Source organism: Hippocampus zosterae, chromosome 12 (assembly GCF_025434085.1).
Source record: "Hippocampus zosterae strain Florida chromosome 12, ASM2543408v3, whole genome shotgun sequence".
Classification (NCBI taxonomy): Eukaryota; Metazoa; Chordata; class Actinopteri; order Syngnathiformes; family Syngnathidae; genus Hippocampus; species Hippocampus zosterae.
Genome location: NC_067462.1, coordinates 14,426,734 through 14,448,301, shown reverse-complemented (window position 1 = coordinate 14,448,301; position 21,568 = coordinate 14,426,734). Strand labels below are relative to the sequence as shown.

The following is a 21,568-nucleotide window of genomic DNA, read 5'->3' as shown; positions in this document are numbered from 1 at the left end:
CTGCCAAAATGCGGGAGTGGGGGACGCGCTGCCGCACACACCTTGAACTGACTCCTACCTTAACTCGCACCCTAATCATCCTCACCTACCGGCACACTAGGAAGAAGGGAAAAAAAACCCCGACAGGCTCGAGGCCTAAATGTCCTCCGCCGAGCTGCTAGATTTACTGCAATTAAAACCAGCAACGCCATTTGAATATCTAATGACATCTCGCAACCTGCTCACTGGGCTCTGAAGATAATGGCGTCCCAGCGGAGACCCCCGGAGAAATTGTCCATGTCACAATTAATGAAGGGGATTTGCATTGGTGTCTCAATTATGGGCAGCTGAATAAGGAAATGCATTTCAAAATTAGTTAACTTAGGAAAAAAAAAAACTTCAAATTCACAAGGTTCCTGTAATAAACCGCTCAATGTGGTCAAATATAAAATCATCTCAGAAAAGTTCCGTAACAATTTTTGTATTCACAAATATAATACAGAAATTGTTGAACACAATCGACTCTATTTTCATAGACAGCGCATAAGGATTCGCTGTAAAACTGCCGCATCTTGATTTTCGTACCACTGCAAGCCTGGTTTAGCATGCTTGGGAACCACGCTGGGCGTTCTGGCAGACCGAGGGCATTTTATCCACTCCCCCCCCCCCCACCACACACACACACCGCAATTTGGTGGCTTAAGGTAAAATAAACTTGAGACCAGCTGGAAGCAGGTCTAAGTTGTAGGGCAGGTGGTGTAACACGATTTTGGTGAATTTGATTGAGGTGCAGGCAGGAAGATTCTGAGCGGATATGTGTTGTATTTTTATATCTCCTCTGAACTATTGTTGAAATCAATTAATAGAATACATTTTCAGTATTTATTTACTTTTTATTTCTAGCGTTTATTTCATATATTTATTTGATTTATTTATTTCTCAATCTGGAATATAAAACAATATAGAATATAAAACAGCAACTACTTCCGTGTTCTGTGTTAGTACTGATGGATTGGCCACCTCTGGAAAAAAAAGACTGTTTTGTGTTTGTTTTCATGTTTACAGTGAATACAGTAAACACATGGAATCAAAATACTTAAAATCTGGATACCTGTTTATTACAGAACTGTGACCAACGTATTACTTCAGCATGACATAAGGCATCTTGTTCACGCAGAAAGCTTCAGACGAATGTGTTTTTCCTTCTTCCCATCAGTCTGGTTTGTGGTCAATCTTTGAGGTCCCACTTCAGAGCGTGTCTTTACTGCAAGTATCAACAGTATGAAGACCTTCAGCTTTGACACAAGTGGATAATGTCCATTTTGGGCTCCCCATTGATCTGCTGTGACAGTTTGAAGTGGCTGCTTTGCTTCAATCTGAGGCGCGTGTGTGTGTGTGTGTGTGTGTGTGTGTATATATATAGAAGTGAGTGATGCAATTCAAGCTAAACGCTCATGCACACACACAGCTCTTCTGCTGAAGGGGCCTCTGATGGCCAATTAATTATTTACAATGACTATGGCTCACCCAAACAGCACTCACTGTGGCATCTTAAGAAACGTCCTTGTCCCAACGGTAATAAGATGTAGCATGTGTGTTTTCATTGCTGTTTCATGCTCAATTTACTTACAAGTACAACTCGGAAATTTTGGCCATATACTGTACTTGTCGGCAAACGGTGGCTGTAACAAGACTTATTCCTGCATTCGCAAGCAAACAAATCAAGGTGCAAACTTGCTGATTTCTGCTTAAAACTGCGCAGCGGATAGTTATCATTGTACAACGGAGGAACCCAATTATATTGTGTATGTAGAAATACACACAGACAATGTTGTAATGAATACATATGAAATAAAATGGTTGACAATTGTGTTTTGTTTTTGTTTTTGTTTTTTGGCTAAATTCATGCTGTCCGTAGCTCCTATATGAGCTGTCACCTTATTGTGGTGGAGGTGTTTGAGTATCCCAAAGATCCTACTGTGCAAATATTTGACATTAATTCAAAACATGTCATGTTAATTTTAACACCGACAATGTGTCTAATTTCTAAGCATCCACACTAGGCGGTGTTTGAATAATAATTCAGGAAAGTGGTAAACCAATGTTGAACAATCACTGATGCCTTCGGGGAACTAAATGTGTAGACAGTTACAGTAATAATGACACTGTAGAGTCTTTAGATTAACACTAATGAATGTTAAATTCAATATGATATAATGTGAGGGGGAAAAATACACAATCCCCCACAAACTTAAAAAAAACATTTTTTTAACATGATTTTATTTGTCATTACACTTTTTGCCCATCATGTCTTGTCCATAAAAAACTTTACATATACTGGGAAATTAATGTATTTCTCTGAGTTGTATTCAGCAGTCGTATTAGCCATCATCTTTGGATTTCTTCTGCTCGAAGGAGGAAAAGAAGCAGACGGAAAAGCCGAACAGAAGAATAAATCAAGTGGAGTTGATAAGGGCGAGGCAAAAACTCCAGGGTTCAACAAGGGTTAAGTCCAAAAGGGAAAATAACATCCACAAAGTGAACGCACTTGTCAGTAATAAAAGCTTCATTAAAAGGTCAAAGATCTCGAGCAGTCCCTCGGAAAGCTTCTCCCCACTTCTCGGAATTGTTTGGCAACACTGGAGTCGCGTCCCAGCAGCTGATGCAATATGGCACCTTCAAACAAGCACTTTACATTCAAAGGTCACCGGGGGTTGGGGGTGGGGGGCAGCAGACATACAAAAGTCTTTTTCCCTCCCCCACAAAAGTGCATTTATACATGTGACTGCCGTAATTTAATGCAAATGCCGGATCTGTTTCAAATTTCAAAATGAAGCCAAGCACAAATACCAAAAGAAGCGCAGTCTGCCTAGTAAAGGTTAGGCCCCAAAAATGTGTATGAATGTCAAAAAGTTTCAGACGAAGAGAAAGGGGAATTATCCTGAAATCATTTTGCTGACGAGGAAAAAAGGTAAAAATGTCAGTGCACAAAGCAACTTTTTCTAACTTGGAATGAACAGTGTTAAATTGATACACTTTATGAATTTAACTTTTTTAAATGAGTTTCATAATGAGTTGTATAAAATAGTTGTCATGGTCCAACATTGACACGATGGCCTCCATCACCCCTTGACATCACTTTGATTGACGGCTTTATTCATTCTGATGCTATTAATTAGAAAGTTGATGGTTGTCACTGAGCGATACTGACTTATGGGTTCATTAAGACTGTGAGACACTTTCTGTTGTTGTTGTTGTTGTTGTTGTTGTTTTTGTCTGCAAACACACACTTCCAAAGACAAAGAAGTGAGGAGAAGAAGCCAGCAGTGTTGGTATTTGAGGAATGTTTATGAGCATATATGACATGATGGGGGTTGTAAGGGTAATGGGGCACCTCATGCCCCCTTTAGTTTTGGGGATCTCACCAGCGGGAGAAACAGGAGCAGAAATGTGATCTCAGCAATAGTACTTCACTTAAATAAGCAGAGAAAAAATATCTCTGAAGAGTTGAGGTTTATCGTGAGAATTTGGGTTAGAGATTGTGGTAAGGTTTTCGGTTAGGTATGGTCATGGTTTGGCATGTTGGTTTGGACTTGAATTTTATTTTAGGGTTTACAGTTGGTGTTAAACTTAAACTGTTTAGAATTTCTATGTGTATAAGACTTGGCTTTCTTCTTATATATCAATTTTGTGTTCGGTTCAAGAAGTCCAGGTTTTACAGGCAACTTGTGAGCAAATTGAGACAGGATCATCATCATTATTTCAGTGGTCATGCTTTTTGTGAGATTTGTTTGGGAGTGTTCTATGAGATTTTTTTTCTCATTTAAAATATGTGACTTGGCTCAAAGATTGGGAAACAAAAGATTTGGTTAGTGTTAGGGTTTAGTTTTAGGTTGTGAAGGGTTTGGGTTCAGTTTATGGTTAGGTTTAGGGTAGGGTTGGGTTGTCCTTTTGAGTGCTCAAGCAAGTTAAACAAATTTTCCAGTATTGTAATAGATCATTACAAGTCAGCGATACCGAAGGGGCCCAAATGTATACATCCTCCGGAAGGGAACTGATTACAGGCCTTATTGTCACCTACACACATCTCAACCAAATCAACTTAGTCACAATTGAGCCGTCCTGATTACATGTAATTTAGCAATATTGCTTTGGTTCATTAGGCAGAAAAGACACAAAATCCGAAATATCATTTTGTGAGCTCCCACTCACTTCTACAAAATCAATGTGACACAAAACAACAAGGAAGTTGAGGAAGTTTGGCACTAGCTTCTTTCACCAAATTGAGGTCACACATACATCATCGATGTGGGATGACACAGGTCACAAAACCCTCACAGTTTCCACATTGTGGCGCCAGTTTGGAAAGTATGAGAATATGCTTGTAATATGTTCTCCAATGATTAACATCTCGGTGTAATCCAGGCTTGGCAGTCAGATTCCATGCTGGCTTGCTGCCAGAATGGCACTGTGACTTGTCTTCCCACAGACAGAGAGATGAGTCTGGGGCAGGATGGGATATGCGGGGGCTTGGATGGACGGGATGCAGACACAATACTGGCAGTGTGACAACACATCAGGGATAATCTCATCCACCCTGACACACTCATGCAGTAGTTATTAGACTTTATGTGGCTCACATATGCAGGGCGAGATGAAACTGGCCACCGCCTTGCGAGACTGGAAAATAATGTCCAAAAAGTGAAGCAGATGTGGTTTGCTAGTGGTTAATCATTGGGCTCATTTTATTAGATTTAGAAGCATCCCTGTGAGAGTGGACTGCAACGGAAGGAAACGACACATCGTGTCAACAACAACATTGTGATTTGAAAGTGGTTAGAAAGTCGGTCCACCAGGAACTCTTCATGTTAGGGTTCATTTTATTAGGTCTGTCAATGTTGCATTGAGCACCTGTTGAATCATGATTGTAGATTTGCTCAATTGTCTAGGACTATAATGAACACATTATTTTAAAAAAATCCTTTGCCTTGGAGCCGTCCAGTCCACATTAGAGCAGGTCGGGTTACAGGTGACTGGCAAGCCTTTCAGGACGGATATGGAGTCTGTAAGAATAGATCTAACAGGGACTAAGCTAGACTCTTACAGCTCACATAGCTTTTTATGTATATTAGAGTGTTACATTATGTCACTGTTGCTTGACATACTGACATGTTTTCTACAGAGGTGGTGCTACACAACAGGTTTAAGCAATCTTCCTTGGTCAGTTTTGTCAATGTCACGATGCACGCTGTCAATAATAATGCTTGAGAGCCAACAAATAACCATCAGATTTCTACAGTCTTAACCTCTGGACACACTTCTAGTCACTCAAAGTAAAATATGGGACCCAGGCAATGCAATGTTAATCTTACGATTACAGTGATTTTGTAAAAGTGAGTGTGATGGGTCATAGTTCAGAGGAGTATATTTTACTGAAACTTATGAATATTAGATCACTGTACTCAAATGCCCTGCTAGTTAATGGCCTCAATAGAGACCGTAATCTTCCTTCCATCCATTACACGAGCCGCTTATCCTCACAAGGTTTCCGTCGTGCTGGAACCTATCTCAGCTGTCAACAGGCAGTAGGTGAGGTGAGGTTATATTGGCTGGTTACCAGCCAATCGTAGGGTCTCAATATAAACCACCCAAAATACCTATTTGATACAATGGCACTCAATAGAGCCCACATTCAGCTCGCAAACCCATGCAGTTTTTACTCAGGAGATTCAGATCAATGAGTACTAGTCGATTCCCACAATTACTGATGTTAATAAGGACATTAAGGCCGATCACTGTCTGACAACCCTCTCTGATAAAAAAAAAGTATCTCTTGAAAGCCTTAAAAAACTGCTTAGTGCGGTGCGGCAAAACAGACAACTCGCTTACTCGACCTACTTTAACGCAAACTCGTTAAAGAATTGTTTACAATTTTAGGACCATCCATCTTAAATATTATTAATGCATCACTGTTCTCTGGCATTGTACCAGCAGCTTTTAATTGAGTAACTGATTAAGGCTGATATTAATACATTTGACTTGACTGACTATGTTTACCTTAACGTCAAAATGCTAAGCGTTTACATGTTAGGCATTTCTGGTCTTAAAAATTATTCTTAATGCAGTTTATTTTTTACACTATGAAACACTGCCGAGGTGTCTTAATAAAATGTCTGTGACTATATTTTCCCTCGTGTAGGAACCACATCACCAAGCCAATGAATGAAACAATTTTGTGAGGATCTGTTTAAGTGGTGCATGCAGAAGACAGACAGACAAACACAAAGATATGCCCAAGCTCTGGGAAATTGTTTTGACAAAAATACTTTGGAGAGGAACAAAATGAAATTGTTGAATCCAAAATCTGTTCAGGAAAAACTTTGGACGTTAACATTGTGTCCCTAGCCTGAATTCCCTTGTGATTCAACGATGCTAAATGCTTTGAAACTACAGAATTCGCAAAATTTAACTTTAGGGCCACTTGTGTGTCATTTTTAATCCATTCAGTAGCAAAGACTTTTCAATGAAAACGACACGTAGTCAGAAACAATGTCATTACAGTTCAGGCCTTGGTATGTGGAATCGGTCGAGATTTTGCACATAAAACAGCGTTAATAGTGGTGATCATTAAGGGATCTTTCCTCATAACCGGCTTCACAGGGGGGCCAAGGAATGATCAAGAATAATGTGTGGTGCTTTGTAGCTGTCGGTTCACCGCCAGCATACAAATTCACAATAAAGAGACGAGGCAGGGGAAGGCCGAGGGGGTCCTATGGGTGGAGTGGCGACGGTTTGGGCAAAGATCTCGGGTCATTTCTGAACGGGTCAGGAAGGGGGTGGTTATTTTGCAGGGGGGGATAGGGCTGCATTCAGTGTCGGGTAAAGCTGCTCCGAATTGAGCACTACTACAAAGCTGGACTCCTAGGGTTCATGAATAAGGCGAGGAAATGATCAGAAAAAATAGAGGGGAAAGAACCCTGAGAGATGTTTAGACAGATGGCGCACTTAAAACAACGCCAGGGCAGTGTGTGTGTTGGGGGGAGCAGGCATTTTAATGATAGTTATAATTTCGAAAATAACCGATCTCCATGTTCCCACACACCACAAACAATAACATCTGAAAAAATAAAGTAAAGTGGGGTTTAAATGTTATCCTGCTCGATCATACAAATGAAATATACATTTTGATAAGCGTCCGGGATTCAAACATGTTGAGAGGAAGTGTGGCGCCAAATAAAATACATAGCAGGGGTCTTCTCCTTTAAGGACAGGCTTTGAGGCGCCCATCAGCACCATTTTTAGAAATCTTCAATTGATGGGATTCTGGCAAAGGTTGACACTCTGAGGCCTTAGATGAAGTATCAAATATCACTTTCAGGGGCACATCTTCTTTTTTGATTTAGCAAGCATGAATTATTCATGGTCAAATGGCTACCAAATATCTTAAACCCAAACTAATTGTTTAACAAGGTAGATGACAAAGGCCATTCTTTCTGATGAACACGGGTGATATGACTGGGAGCTTTTCATTCATCTTCCGAACCGTTTGATCCTCACTAGGGTCGCGAGGGGTGCTGGAGCCTATCCCAGCTGTCTTCGGGCAGTAGGCGGGGAACACCCTGAATCGGTTACCAGCCAATCACAGGGCACACAGAGACAAACAGCCATCCACGCTCACACTCACACCTAGGGACAATTTAGAGTGTTCAATCAGCCTGCCACGCATGTTTTTGGAATGTGGGAGGAAACCGGAGCACCCGGAGAAAACCCACGCAGGCCCGGGGAGAACATGCAAACTCCACACAGGGAGGCCGGAGCTGGAATCAAACCCGTTACCTCTGCACTATGAAGCCGACGTGCTAACCACTGGACTACCGGGCTGCCTGACTGGGAGCTTCAACTTTGCTCCATCACTCCCAGCTACAGTTGTGATGTGTCATTTAGGTTACTTTCCGGTATTTCAAAATATTATTTACAAAAACAAACAAAAAATACCATATTGTTATGAAAATGCATGTAGATAGCAAACACTCTGCAACTGACCAAATAAATGCCCTGCCCTTTGAATGATATAAAAGTATATTATTATAAAAATGCATTTGTAAAAGTAAAGCCCGATGCAATATAAATTCTGTACTAAAGTAAGTGATTAGGATCGCCATGGAAACAACAGAAGTGTATCTTCATCATCACAAGCCAGTGAACGAGCAATGTGTTTTTGAAGCAGTTATTTGTCGTTAAAATGACTACATATTGCCGCTTTAGACATTTTTTCAAGGTTTTACCATACGATGCTGGTAGTGAATATACACAAGATGGCATCCGCAATCATAGAGTTTAGACAGAAAGGACCGGGAGCCTCCCGGTGAGAGTGTTGGCCATGTTAATGCCGCACATTGTCGGCAAGCAGCCAAGCCTCCACCTTGCCTTTATAATCATAATCCATTCCCACTGCTATTGTCCTCTGTGGCGAAGGCCTCCCTCCATGACATCCCCAAATGAGAAGGCGGCAATAACAGTGCTGAGAAGGTATGTATGTGCGCCTCACCTGAACACACCGAGGCCTAATCATACGCTTGCTTTTCCCTCCGATGACTGGAAGAAAAAAAACTGATATCACATTTACGATGGTGACGAAACAGCCCAAAACAGCTTGATTTCGGGCGCATTTTCGCAGGTTTTAAGCTAACATTTGATCGTTGTTTATCGACCCCTTGAAACTCAACTGTGTGTGTGTGTGTGTGTGTGTGTGTGTGCGTGTGTGTGTGCGTGTGTGTGTGTGTGTGTGTGTGTGCGTTTGTGTGTGTGTGTGTGTTTACCGAAAGCCCTGTCTACCCAGCTCGGGGACTCATTACTGAGTGATAGCGGTTCTGCTTGGTCGACGAAGGCAGCAAAGAGCTTAAAAAATGTTTTTCCTGGATTCTGATGAGGACGAATCTGGTTCATTTGGGAGGTTTATTGTGTGCGTTTCTTCTTGGAATCCATCACATTTTGGAGGATTTTCAACATTTGACATTTTCTGGAATAGGTGAAATACTGGTACAATAAAAATAAGAGGTTGGAGCGTCACAAAACGCAGAGTTGCGATCTATATTACTTTCTTTGAAAAATAAACAGTGCATCAAATCAATCCACTGTGTTTGGATTTTTAAAAAAGCCGTGCAGCATGTGCTACTTCTAAATCAGCTTGTAGATGTTGCTGGAGTGACATGTTGCGGAGAAAGAGCTAGGCAGTTTAGAAGTTGTTATATAACGTTAACAAGAAAACAACATTTCTCTCTCTCTCTCTCTCTCTCTCTCTCTCTCTCTCTCTCTCTCTCTCTCTCTCTCTCTCTCTCTCTCTCTCTCTCTCTCTCTCTCTCTCTCTCTCTCCACATTTTATGGGACTTCATATCTTGTGGGATTTCATTTTAGTGAGCATTTAGTCTATTTTTGCTTGAGATTTTTGGTCATGCCACCATGGATAGGGACGATGAGGGCAAAGAGGAAAAAAAATGTGTTGATAACTAGCAAACGTAAAATGAAAACATTGCACATGCCCTGACTGCACCAGAAAATATGGCCATAATGTTGTAGTATTTTTAAAATTTAGTCATTAAACTACAAGAGAAAAAAATAACCCTCAAAATTTAATGATATTAAAGTTGGAATGGGAGACAAAAATTGGAAAGGAATCGAATAATTCATCATCGGAGTACACAAAGCTTGGTTTAATGTTCTTCTATTTTTTGTGTGTGTTCACCCAAAAGTGTAACAATACAGACAAAGGGGCTAAATATAGAATGATAACCATCCAGCAGGGGCTTCACTTGGTTTTGTGGACGTGGGGAATACACTTTTTTTTTGTGCACAACCGAGACTTTCATGGATGCTCCTTTTATACCCAATCAATCCACTCACTTGTTTCCAATGAGGATGTTCACCTACAGAATGTCTCATAGAGATGCTTTTTGAGCATTCTTCAAATTTCCCAGTCTTTCTTTTTTTTTAACTCTTTTCCAGTGCGTTTGTAATGTGTTGCAATTATCAACTTCAAAATAGGTATATTTGCAAAATGGAATAAAATGGTCAGTGCCAACGATGCCATATCCATGGAACTAGAAACAATTACAAATACTGTTCACTGGCTGCTCAGTAGGCTGCAAAATGGCAAGGTCAATTTGTTTTTAAAGGGTAGTAGTATATGGTCCAGGAGGAATAAAATTGAAAATTGTCATCAAAGTCATCATCATATTAGGCATCTTCAATGGATGCATCATTTTACCCAAGTTGTACTACACATTGGTTTACTTTAAAAATAGGATTTAAACATCTTCTGTCTATTGAATCAAGATATTATGAGGGCGACAGTTTTGGAAAAGATTATTTCCCTTTCACTGAATTCCATTGGGAAGAAAAAAAGTTTCAAAACATGAACAATTTTTTTTATGTGAAGTTGCCTTGTGATGAAAGGTAGCGGAAGATTTGTTTTTGTGGGGATTTGCTAGGTATCAACTCACGCATTGATTTTCATATAAATCTCCAAGGTGCAGCGTGTAGAACCAAGCCCAATCCACAATATTTATCCGCTTGCCAACAGGGGACACCCTATTGTCAGAGCGCAAGCAGATAGGTGTACTTTGCGGCTGAGAGACCTCTCCTCTGACATCTGCTCAAGCTCTATTCAAGCGGGCACGGCGGGAGGGCGGCCACACATGAGATGCCCTTTCCATTTGTCCACCATCTATCCACCTGCCCGGATAACGGCCCTCACTTTCCCCTCTTGACAATTGTCCTCTTTTCTTTGCACGGAGAAATAAAAAGCACCGTTTTACAATTAAGTGTGGTTTGTCATGTATGTGTAGTTGCAGCCCCAACAGCAACTCAACTCAATTGTCCAAGTGGAAAATGGAGCAGGGCATACAAAGAAAAGTCAAACGTTGCTGAGGACACTTGTCTGGCAGTTATGGAGAAAAAAAGGCTAAATAGCGGATGATGACGGTGCGGATCATCAGCGATGATCTCACCGAAAGTGAAACAGCATTCACATATGGTGGTTGCCTTTTGGCAACAACAGTCATAATATTAGAAGAACAAGGTTTTAAAACTTAGAGGGGATAGGAATGCAATGTATCTAAATGAAAAGAGTCATTATTTTGAGAAAAATATTTTTCAAATCATTTTAAATAATTTATTTGTTATAGAAAAAACACATGGATAAAAGCTATTTCAAATAAGACTTGAAATGGCATTGGAAAAAAAACAATTCTATAAAAATAAGATCAAAGTACATTAGATAGGAAACTCAAAAGTATGAAAGTAACGATATAATATATCATGTAAACAGTAAAATCATGTCCCAAGGACAAACCAGTACTCTTACGAGACAAAAAGCTTCTCAATTACATTAGAATATGTCACAATATTACACATTTTGAATGTTATATTAAAATCATTTTAGATTTAATTTGACCAAAAATTTGGTTCTAATTTTAATAGAAAAATTGATTCTTTTAAATTCTAAAGAATCAATTTGTAACCAGAAAAAGAGCTATCCACATGGCATGAGAATAAAGACTTACCGGTAAGTTGTAACTCACTCACTCACTCACTCACTCAGGAAACACCTATAATTCATGTGGTTGAACAAGATTCCATATGATGTGCAGGTGTACCTCAGGTTACGGTTCAAGGTCACTCTTATTTCTAATCCAAACCCATGACAGTACACACACTTCTTCACAGACACACGTTGTGAACCTTAGAGTGTTGTCTGGCACAAAATCAATCATTGGAAAGAAACAAAGCCCCAAAAAAAGCAAGCCCGCTCAAATGTATACAGAGGTAATCTTCCTGGACACCACATATTTTACAGTTAGTAGATGAAGGAAGAACACTGGATGCAGTGCAGATTAAAAAGAAAAAGCCAAATGCAGACTCGCACATTATTTAGTTGTTTTTTTTTCTCTTTTCTTGGGCAAAGGTAGACATGATTGATTTGAACACAGAGTGAAAGACAAAAGAGTGTGTGCCGCTTGATTCTAAATCAATGACATACTCGAAAAAGTCGGCCATGCCCAGGCAAAGACGTCCCGGATTAGTGTGTTAAAAAAAGAGAGCGAGAGAGAGAGAGAGATAGAGAGAGAGAGAGAGAGAGAGATAGTGCACAAGTACAACTCAACCTCACTTCAATCCCCTTGCGACATGTACAATGTTTGTTTTTCTTCCCATCGTTTAGATTAAAAGGAGAAGCCTTCCTATGAAATAGCGTGGCATATGCAAATAAGGGTGGGGGGAGTGGGGGGGGGCATCCTATAGAGACCAAAGCAGTGGGTGTCATGGACTAATTGAGCAGGGCCTGTGTACTCAGACATCAATAGGTTCCATCAGACTGCACAGAGCTTCTATAATGACACACGGAGGCCCAATCATAGCGGGAATACCGCTGATTAAACACCTGCACGTATGCACTCTCCATCTCATTCGTATGATGAATTAGCATCGCAGCAAAGCTGTGATTAGACACAGTTTCCTGTCTCATTGTCCACTTCTTTACGCCTCTCGAAATCACTTGCGGCAATTACAAAATTGGCGCAAGTGAGTAGAGTAAAATATTTAATTGTAATATATTACAACAAAACTTGATATGACAATTAGGTGACATTCTAAAAAATTAATTATTTCATAACAATGATGTCAACATACACAGAGGGAAAAAAGTAAAATTTTATAAGGAAATAAAGTCGGGATGTCATAATGGAAAAATGAAATTATATGAGAATATAGAATAGAGAACATACATGTTGCGTGGGGAAAAAACATTTTACAAGAACAACAATTTTACAACAATAAAGACAATTATGGGAAGAAAAATCTCAATTTTAGAGAATAAAATCTTTATATTGTGAAAAAACTTATTTTACAGTAAAAATAATAATAATAGTAATAATAATAATAATAATAATGTATGAATGCTGAAAGCACACATTATTTCCTTTTTTGTTGTTGTTGTTTTATTCCATCCACTTTTTTTGACTACTCCCACATAATACATCCGATTCACACGTTCCAGTTTTAACATATTTTAAAAATTCATGCCACCCAAGGTACTATTTTTCTCATTCAATATATCTACAGTTTTCACACAATTTAATTTTGTTTACATCTAAAATTGCCCTTTCATTTTTCATCTGGACAGACATTGATCATTTTTTAGCATTCCAATACCTCTGATACTTCAATATCATGCAACATATTTCGATGTTACTGGCAGGTCATTGATGGCACTTTTGCTCGAGGGAAATGATTAGTGGGTCCAAAGTTTGAGTCCCAGCTCCAACTGTCCGTTGTACACGTGCCCCTTTTACAAGACTCGGATGTGCAGGGGCTTATATTAATGTAATATTATAGTCATTATGATCACACACCATTTAATGGCTTTCAATATCATTCCATGGCTAACAGCAAGAACATTCAACATTTCAATCAGCAGTCAGTATCATTCAGTCCAAATCCCGACTTGCACCAATTGTAGCTCAGGCATTCACTTTTCATTTTTAAAAAATCTGTTTGTCAGCATTCACATGCAATTTCTCCAGAAACTGCATCTCTAGAAAGCTCACACTGTAGTCCAGTGGCTAGAAATGAATATGTTTCACATCCAGCAATCTTGAATGAATTGAGCAAGGCTGGAGGGGGGTGGCAGGGAAAAAAAATCAATGGGGCTCGTCTGGCGGCATCACAAATGCGATTTGCCAAGCTGGGCCCAGCAGACATTAAATCACCTAGAGCTAAAGAATTATGATAACGTTGATGAAGTGTGCTAAAGGCTTTGAGAGGCATTGCTGTTGTTCCGAATAGTGCTAATTCAGTTGCAGCTAATCTGAGCCTTTATTTTGACTGACCTTTTGTGTTGCTACACCCCTGGACACACACAATGGCGATCCAAAACTGGCACATATTGGCCATTTGGGATTGGCGGACCATTTCCTAACAGCGCTTCTTTACGACTTTTAAAGTTAGTTTCCCCTCTCTTTGCATATTATGGTCAAAAAATATATTCACAAAAAAGTTTAAAAAATGTTTTTTTTCTAAATGTAATCATACTTTTTTTTTTTTATAAATTGCAGTCGGAAAGAGAAACTATATAAATATATATATATAACTGGCAACAAGGAAAGCGGCTACGGCCAAATACCTCCAGCGAGTGAGGCAAGTCCTAAGAAGCCAGCTCAATGGCAAGAATAAGACCCGGGCAATAAACAGCTATGCCCTGCCAGTGATCAGATACCCTGCAGGAATAATAAGGTGGCCAAAGGAAGAGATTCAGACCACGGACGTTAAGACCCGAAGGCTCCTAACCATGCATGGAGGGTTCCATCCCAAATCCAGCACCCTGAGACTGTACGCAAGCCGAAAGGAAGGAGGCCGGGGACTAGTGAGTGTGAGAGCCACTGTCCAGGATGAAACATCCAAGCTCCATGAATACATCAAGGAGAAGGCTCCAACGGATGACGTACTCAGAGAATGTCTCAGACAATGGGGAAGACAAGATGAGCCGCTGGAAGAGGGACCATCATGGGAGGACAAGACCCTACACGGGATGTACCACCGGACCATATCTGAAGTGGTGATCTCAAGAAGTCCTATCAGTGGCTACAGAGGGCTGGCCTGAAGGACAGCACAGAGGCACTCATCCTGGCTGCTCAGGAGCAGGCCTTGAGCACCAGAGCCATCGAGGCCCAGATATACCACACCAGACAAGACCCGAGGTGTAGGTTGTGCAAAGAGGCACCTGAGACGATCCAACACATAACTGCAGGGTGTATGATGCTGGCAGGGAAAGCCTACATGGAACGCCATACCCAGGTGGCTGGCATAGTCTCCCGAAACATCTGTGCGGAGTATGGACTGGAAACCCCAAGGTCAAAATGGGAAACACCTCCGAAGGTGGTGGAGAATGACAGAGCGAAGATCCTGTGGGACTTCCAGATCCAGACTGACAAGATGGTAATGGCGAACCAACCTGATATCGTGATCATAGATAAAGGGCAGAAGAAAGCCGTTGTAGTGGATGTAGCGGTCCCAAGTGATGGAAACATCAGGAAGAAGGAACATGAGAAACTCGAGAAATACCAAGGGCTCAGAGAGGAGCTGGAGAGAGCCTGGAAGGTAAAGGTGACAGTCGTGCCTGTGGTGGTCGGAGCACTCGGGGCAGTGACCCCCAAACTAGATGAGTGGTTGCAACAGATCCCGGGAACAACATCGGACATCTCAGTCCAGAAATGTGCAGTGCTGGGAACAGCAAGGATACTGCGCAGACCCCTCAATCTTCCTGGCCTCTAGTAGATTTGTATATATATATATATATATATTTGTATAATTGAATGAGAATTTTGAATTAATCCACAGAAAAAGAGAGCAAAACACACATTTTTGGTAACAAACTTGTGAGAATAAAGTCATAATACTAGAGTCAAAGGTGGGGGACTTCGGTGTTTCGAGTGGGCTCAAGTCACTGACTTTATGACTTGTGACTGGCTTGGCAAACATTTCTGAAAGACTTAGACTTGAACAGTGCACATGAAAATCTGTTCCTTTTACATAGTGTGCCCTTTTTATTTCAAAACAAGTTACAAGTTGTTGTTTTGTGCTCCCCATACAGCTAGTAACCCAGCCACCAGTAGGCTTGGACATGAGACGAATGCTGAAGCTGCCTTGTCAGAGGAAGCTTGACTGAATTTCATGGCAGTAAAGGCGTGAGGTAGTCTTGTAGCTGTAAACACTCATGCAAATGTTAGTAAATTAAAAAACAAAAAAAGAACAATAATTACCTTGAATAAAAATACTTCAAATTTGTGTCTGAACTTTGACAAATGTATGACCTCAAACTTGATTTGTGCATGGAGAAAGATAAATTTTGCCAGATGTGTTTTTCGTTCTTCCCAACCACGTGTATTTGGCACAATGAAAAAAAATGTGCCATGTGCCATCTCTGAAGCCCAAGCAAATTTGGTCAGCTGAGCTTACAAGGCTATTTGGTGTTCCTGGATTTCATGTCTATATAGATCTTTCATTAATTAAACAATTGAATTAATTGTACAGTGATAGCTGAAAAACGTGCGCGGGTGATGATGTTTAGTGGGTGTGACCAGGGTGCGCTGTGAGAGTTGATGCGATGAGCAACAAGCTCCCATCATCTATTTCTACCCTGCATTAAATTTACATTTTACTTTTTGCCACCCATAAAAGCTGACATGGAACACTACGGACAGTGACACCTGAGGAGCAGGAAGGGGTCAAAGTTCAACAGTTTACCTGTCACAAGCGGCGTACTGATTAGAATAAATCTACACCCTCGTTTGAGGTCAGCGCTGGCCTGCCACAACCGATGTGACCTACTGTACCACTCTCTATGCTACACTACACCTTTGTGTGTGCTGTATTTGTGTGTGTGTGTGTGTGTGTGTGTGTGTGTGTGTGTGTGTGTGTGTGTGTGCGTGTGCGTGCGCGTGTACTTTGTATGTGCAGTATGTAAGTGCTCTAACGCAAAAGCAGACATCTCCATCTTTTGAGAACTGAGTGAAATGATTTTTTTTTTCAGGTTTCCAGGTAAAAACAAATATTTTTTTATTGAGGGCAGGGGGTCTAATCAATCGGTAACCATTTGGTACAGTGCCACACAAAAACACCGAATGAAACTTTAAACCATGACAACAATACAGGAGCATCACTCCAGTAATTCTGCCGTTGTCAATCTAAACATGTAAAAGCAAGGACAACCCTACACGCCCGGTCACCAGATCGAAGACAACGAGTCGAACGAAAAGTACCTCTCATCCTAAGTGTGAAGGAGAGTGAGAGCGGGAACATATAAACACCAGTCTTCATCTCAGGGGCTTCGGAATCCTGCAAACCATTTACAGATGGATGAAATGGCTGTCGTCAAAAAAGCAAATAAAATAAAATAAATAGATAAACAAATGCCAGGCTACCAGCATATGTGTGCTGCACTGTGTTAGATACCACAAGAGCTGGAGGCTATTACAGTGTGAGTTAGCGTGGGGAGGGAGGGGGTCCGGGCCCGTGGATATGGTGAGTGTATAAGGTGAAGTGAGGTTAGCCGACATGAACCTTTTCATTTCATGTAAGACGACATTTATCCCCCCAGTTAGCCATCAATGCTAATGAATGCAATAGTTGTCCACCACAGACTGACCACACAAACAAATAATTCTATGTGCATGGAATATTTCATTTATCACAGGCTAACGAAGACTAATCATCCAAAATTTGCATGTCATCTGTTTGCAGAGGCCACTGCACATGCTGCCGGTGTTGCCGTCAATACAAAAGCTGTTTTGGCCTCCAGTCTGCATATTTACATTAATGAGAGGGAATAGTGGCCCTCTCAAAATACTTAATCGGCTTGATGTAGTACTTGATGGACTTGAGCATTGCTTTTTAAAGATTATTGCTTTTTTAAAAAAAATCTTATTATTGCACAGTCTTCAAATTGTACAGTTGTCTTAACTTTGTCAATTATTACAGTCATTCTGAAAAACGGTTTTGGTGGCAAATATTCTGTAACCTGGTCGAAGAAGATATAAAGTAGCATGATCTCTGCAAGACTATACCGTCGCAAAATGTTGTTAAAAGTGTTCAAATTAACGCCAAGGTTTGCCCGAGAAAACTTGTTAAGCCTGGTGGTAGAAAAACTGACCGGCTTCATCATAGATATTTCATTTTTGTAGGCGTACTGCATTTACATTATTTATTGGTTGCCCTGTCCCTATATTACATTTTTGCGGATGATAAATGTATCCAGAAACTATCACAATAAACGATGGAATCGATTTTTTGTTTTTTAAATGGAATAATAATAATACATCACATTTGTAAGCGCCTTTCACAACACTCAAGGACACTGTACAGCCAAGACCAATAGTAAAACACAGATAAAATAATAAATAAAGAAAGAAAGATTTAAGGCTATACCAATGATGTTCGCGCAAAAATAATTGGTGTACATAGTTTTTAAGAGTAATTATCTTTGAATTGTCAAGGATTTAGCGCATTTGCCTTGGAATGCAGAACAACAAACTATCTTTGGTAAGTACATAACAACATTCAACTAATCTATGTGTAATCCACATACAGTATTATCTAGAGTGGTGTGGTAATATATATATATATATATATATATCATTAGTTTTATTTTTAAATGGGAAAAGATAGCTTTGCAGTAAACCCAAAAGGTTTTACAATGAGTATAGTAACCACTGCAGGTATTGGTGTGTCCCCCTCATAGATCGGAAGACATCATTCAAGACTTGATGTCCCCCCGCTTATAAATTTTCACACGCAAAAAGAAAATCAATATTTTAAGTAAATTGATGTTTAAGACCTTAAAAGTTAATCCTCTGTTATGTTTGATTAAAAAAAAAACAACAACAACCATAAACAAATGGTAGACCAGTCCAGGCAGTCCGGTGTATAATGATAGTGCAGTGTTAGTAAGGAATGTGAGTTGGTGTGTTGAGGGGATGGGCGGTAGGGAGAGGGGGTGCCCAGGGTCAGGGGAACTTCTTTCTTGATTTGACCTATTGTTCTTCCCCCTGGTTTGAAAACACTTTCATCCAAGCCACTGCATTCAGAGAAACAGGAAGTGTCTGCACCACACACCTCATCCATCATCTCACAGCCAAAAGAGTTGTCACATTTAGAGACTTCTACTTGACTCTACTCCGGCACTGACAGTTACTGTCTGACTGTCTCCTTCGACTGCATTGATGTTTTCCTTCACCTAAACGAAGAACAGTTTGTGTTCTGTCTGTTATGAGGTCAAAATCAAGGCTCTCTTTTTACTGGCAATTCAGTTTTGGGGCTCGGGTTCCAAATTACGATCTCAGACAAGTGTTTAAATGATAAATTAGGGTCGTAAGACAGGTTTAGTGTTTCATATTATGTTTCCAAGTAAAAGGTGGGGTTTCAATTTAGGATTTCAAGACTGGATTAGCATTTCAAGCAAAGTTTGAGTTTCCAATTAAATTCAAGCAGAAAAAGGTTTTTACATTAGGATACCGAGACAGAATCCAATTTAACAGACCTCTCTGCACCTTGCTGGGTGTTCCAGTGTACCGGGGGCATTCCTTTCACATGCATTTGATATTTTGCATTTGTGGCCTATCCCAGCTGTCTCTGGGCAGTAGGCGGGTGTCCTGAACCGGTTGCCACCCAATCGCAGGGCACAGAGACGATCAACCATCCACACTCACACTTCGGGAAATTTTAAAGTGCTCAATCAGCCTGCCATGCATGTTTTTGGAATGTGGGAGGAAACCAGGGTACCCGGAAAAAAACCCACGCAGCCACGGGGAGAACATGCAAACTCCACACAGGAAGGCCAGAGCCGGAATCGAACCCGTGACATCTGCACTGTGAGGTCCACCCGCTAGCCACTGGACCAACGGGCCGCTCATGTGATGGCATGTTATTCATAAATATGACAACAGCATGCATTAAACCGTTGCACTGAGTCATAGTAGAAATCAATTAAATGAACACATTCTAATTATAATTATTCTCATATTCATGATTTTAGATGAGTTTTTAAATCAACCCTCTGGTCAAGGCACAGCTGCGGTGGGGTGGTGGATGGTCGGCAGGAGATGGTCACACACATGCTGTCATATGTGGTGTGCCCAATTCACAGCTGTGATTTGTGTTCAACCAGGCCAACTTTACATCATGCGCTCGTGGAGGTCTGCTTGTAGTTCCTGATAAATGTATTTTAGGACTCCAAATAAATGAGTTTCTGCTTACCCCATACCAAGGACTGTAACCTGTCCCTTATAAAAGGAATAAGAGGAGCCAGTTGAACTGGCTGCAAATCGAGGGGGCTATGTTCATGTACACAAAGGCACAAACCGCCATTTCTAATTGCAACAAAAAACAACACTTGGAGTAGCCCGCCTCTGTGCATAGTTCAACTTTCACTAAGCGTGGATACAGAGACATTTGAGCTAAGTCCCAACCTTTTTGTCTGTATATGGTAGGTTAGGTATGGCGCAATTCAAACAGTATAGCCATGGGACAGTTGATCAAATGCAGATATTTCGTAATGTTGACTTTAGTCCTGTACAATTACAGAGTACTATGAAGTGTTTGACTGCTGTATGGTTAGAGTTCCCTTTCCAAAATGGAAGCAGGCCAAGCCTCAGAAAGGCTTAAGTGCCAACATCTAGTCTTGCAGAAGTTACCTCCAGGCTAACTTTAAGAGCAATCAATGAAGACTCACACACAAAAGCTAATTCAATTTCCCTGCACCGGTTTTCTCATCAGGGCTCAAAGTCCTGTCCACAACTGATAGGGCCCCCGAACATGTCTGCAAGGTGGGGAGGATTGATCCCAGCTTTCAGCCAGCCTTCTGTAATAGACACAGTTAACCGGATTGTGGGAAGAGGAGGTGGAGTACCAGCTCACCTGCCTGTGCTGGACACATCCCCCCTTTGCCTCCCCTCTAAACAGAAGAAACTTAATCAAGAGGCTTTAACCCCCACTTTAGTGAGAACTCTGAGAATTAAGTCGAGAGTCAAAGGGGGAGGAGATCAACATCTGTGTGGCTTCGGTTCACTTACCTGGGATGTGGGTCCCAATCGGCCACGTAAACCAAAAAGAGGAAGGATAAGAGGGGAGGCGGCACCCTTCAACGGTTGTCTGACAGCTGGTGACCCATAAGGGGGTTTGAAATAAAGGGAGCATAGATCACATGAAAGGAAAAATAGGAAATAAATATTGGTCAGGAGAAAACTGATAAAACATTGTCCTGTCTCCTTTCGATCGCTTCCCTGCTTGCTCCTCTCTGCCTTTGAGTTTGCCCTGCATGACAGCCAGCTGCCTGTGCCACTAAATAATGCAGAGCGATGGCACAGGCCTAAGTGTGCAACAATCCCCCTACATGCGCTGGGACAACGCATTAGACAATGCTAACATCAGAGAGGCAACAGCCCTCGGGCACCCCGGCACTGCTCTGTGAAAGGTGCGCTCACGTTTGTGTACACCTCTTCGCTTTTCTGTGTTTTGCGTGTGACACCCATGTTAGAATGCCGTGTTCACCCGAGTGAGAGGAGAAGCGTGTCTGCATGTGTCCCCAGCAACATTCGGTAACCCTGGTGAGAAGACATCCGATGACAGATGTTGTTGTCTGATGCCAATCGAACACGGAAACACACGAGGCCTGCCACTAAAAGACCAATATGGCAGCGTCTGGTATCACGATTGAGCATAGTATAGATATGCCTTCAGTAAAGACCGATACTGCCGCTCTCTGATGAAAAACCTTCAAATCCACTTGACGCTGTTCTCCGGCATGAACTGTTAAAAGCATGTCGCTCAGGCACCAAAACATGTTCAGCAGTGAACCTTCAATTAACGGTGCAAATCTGAAACAAAATAAAGATTTTTCTTAACCAAGTTTTGCCCTTCCACTAAACTTCAACACTGTTGTGAAAAATGCATAGAAACCGCTGTGCGTATTGCAGTGTCCTGTGTGAGATAATGTGCCTTTAACTCATTCACTCCCAAAGACGTTTTCAGTTAAGAGGGAGAG

The 21,568-nt window shown here is 41.0% G+C and overlaps 1 long non-coding RNA gene across 1 annotated transcript in view; it reads right to left on the bottom strand.

The window, feature by feature from the left end:
* Nucleotides 1-21,364, bottom strand: part of LOC127611765 (uncharacterized) — a 29,387-nt gene extending 8,023 nt beyond the window's left edge. The window contains exon 1 of the long non-coding RNA XR_007965448.1: nucleotides 20,598-21,364. This is a non-coding gene — a long non-coding RNA (uncharacterized LOC127611765). The remainder of the gene's footprint in view (nucleotides 1-20,597) is intronic.
* Nucleotides 21,365-21,568: the final 204 nt, after the last annotated feature.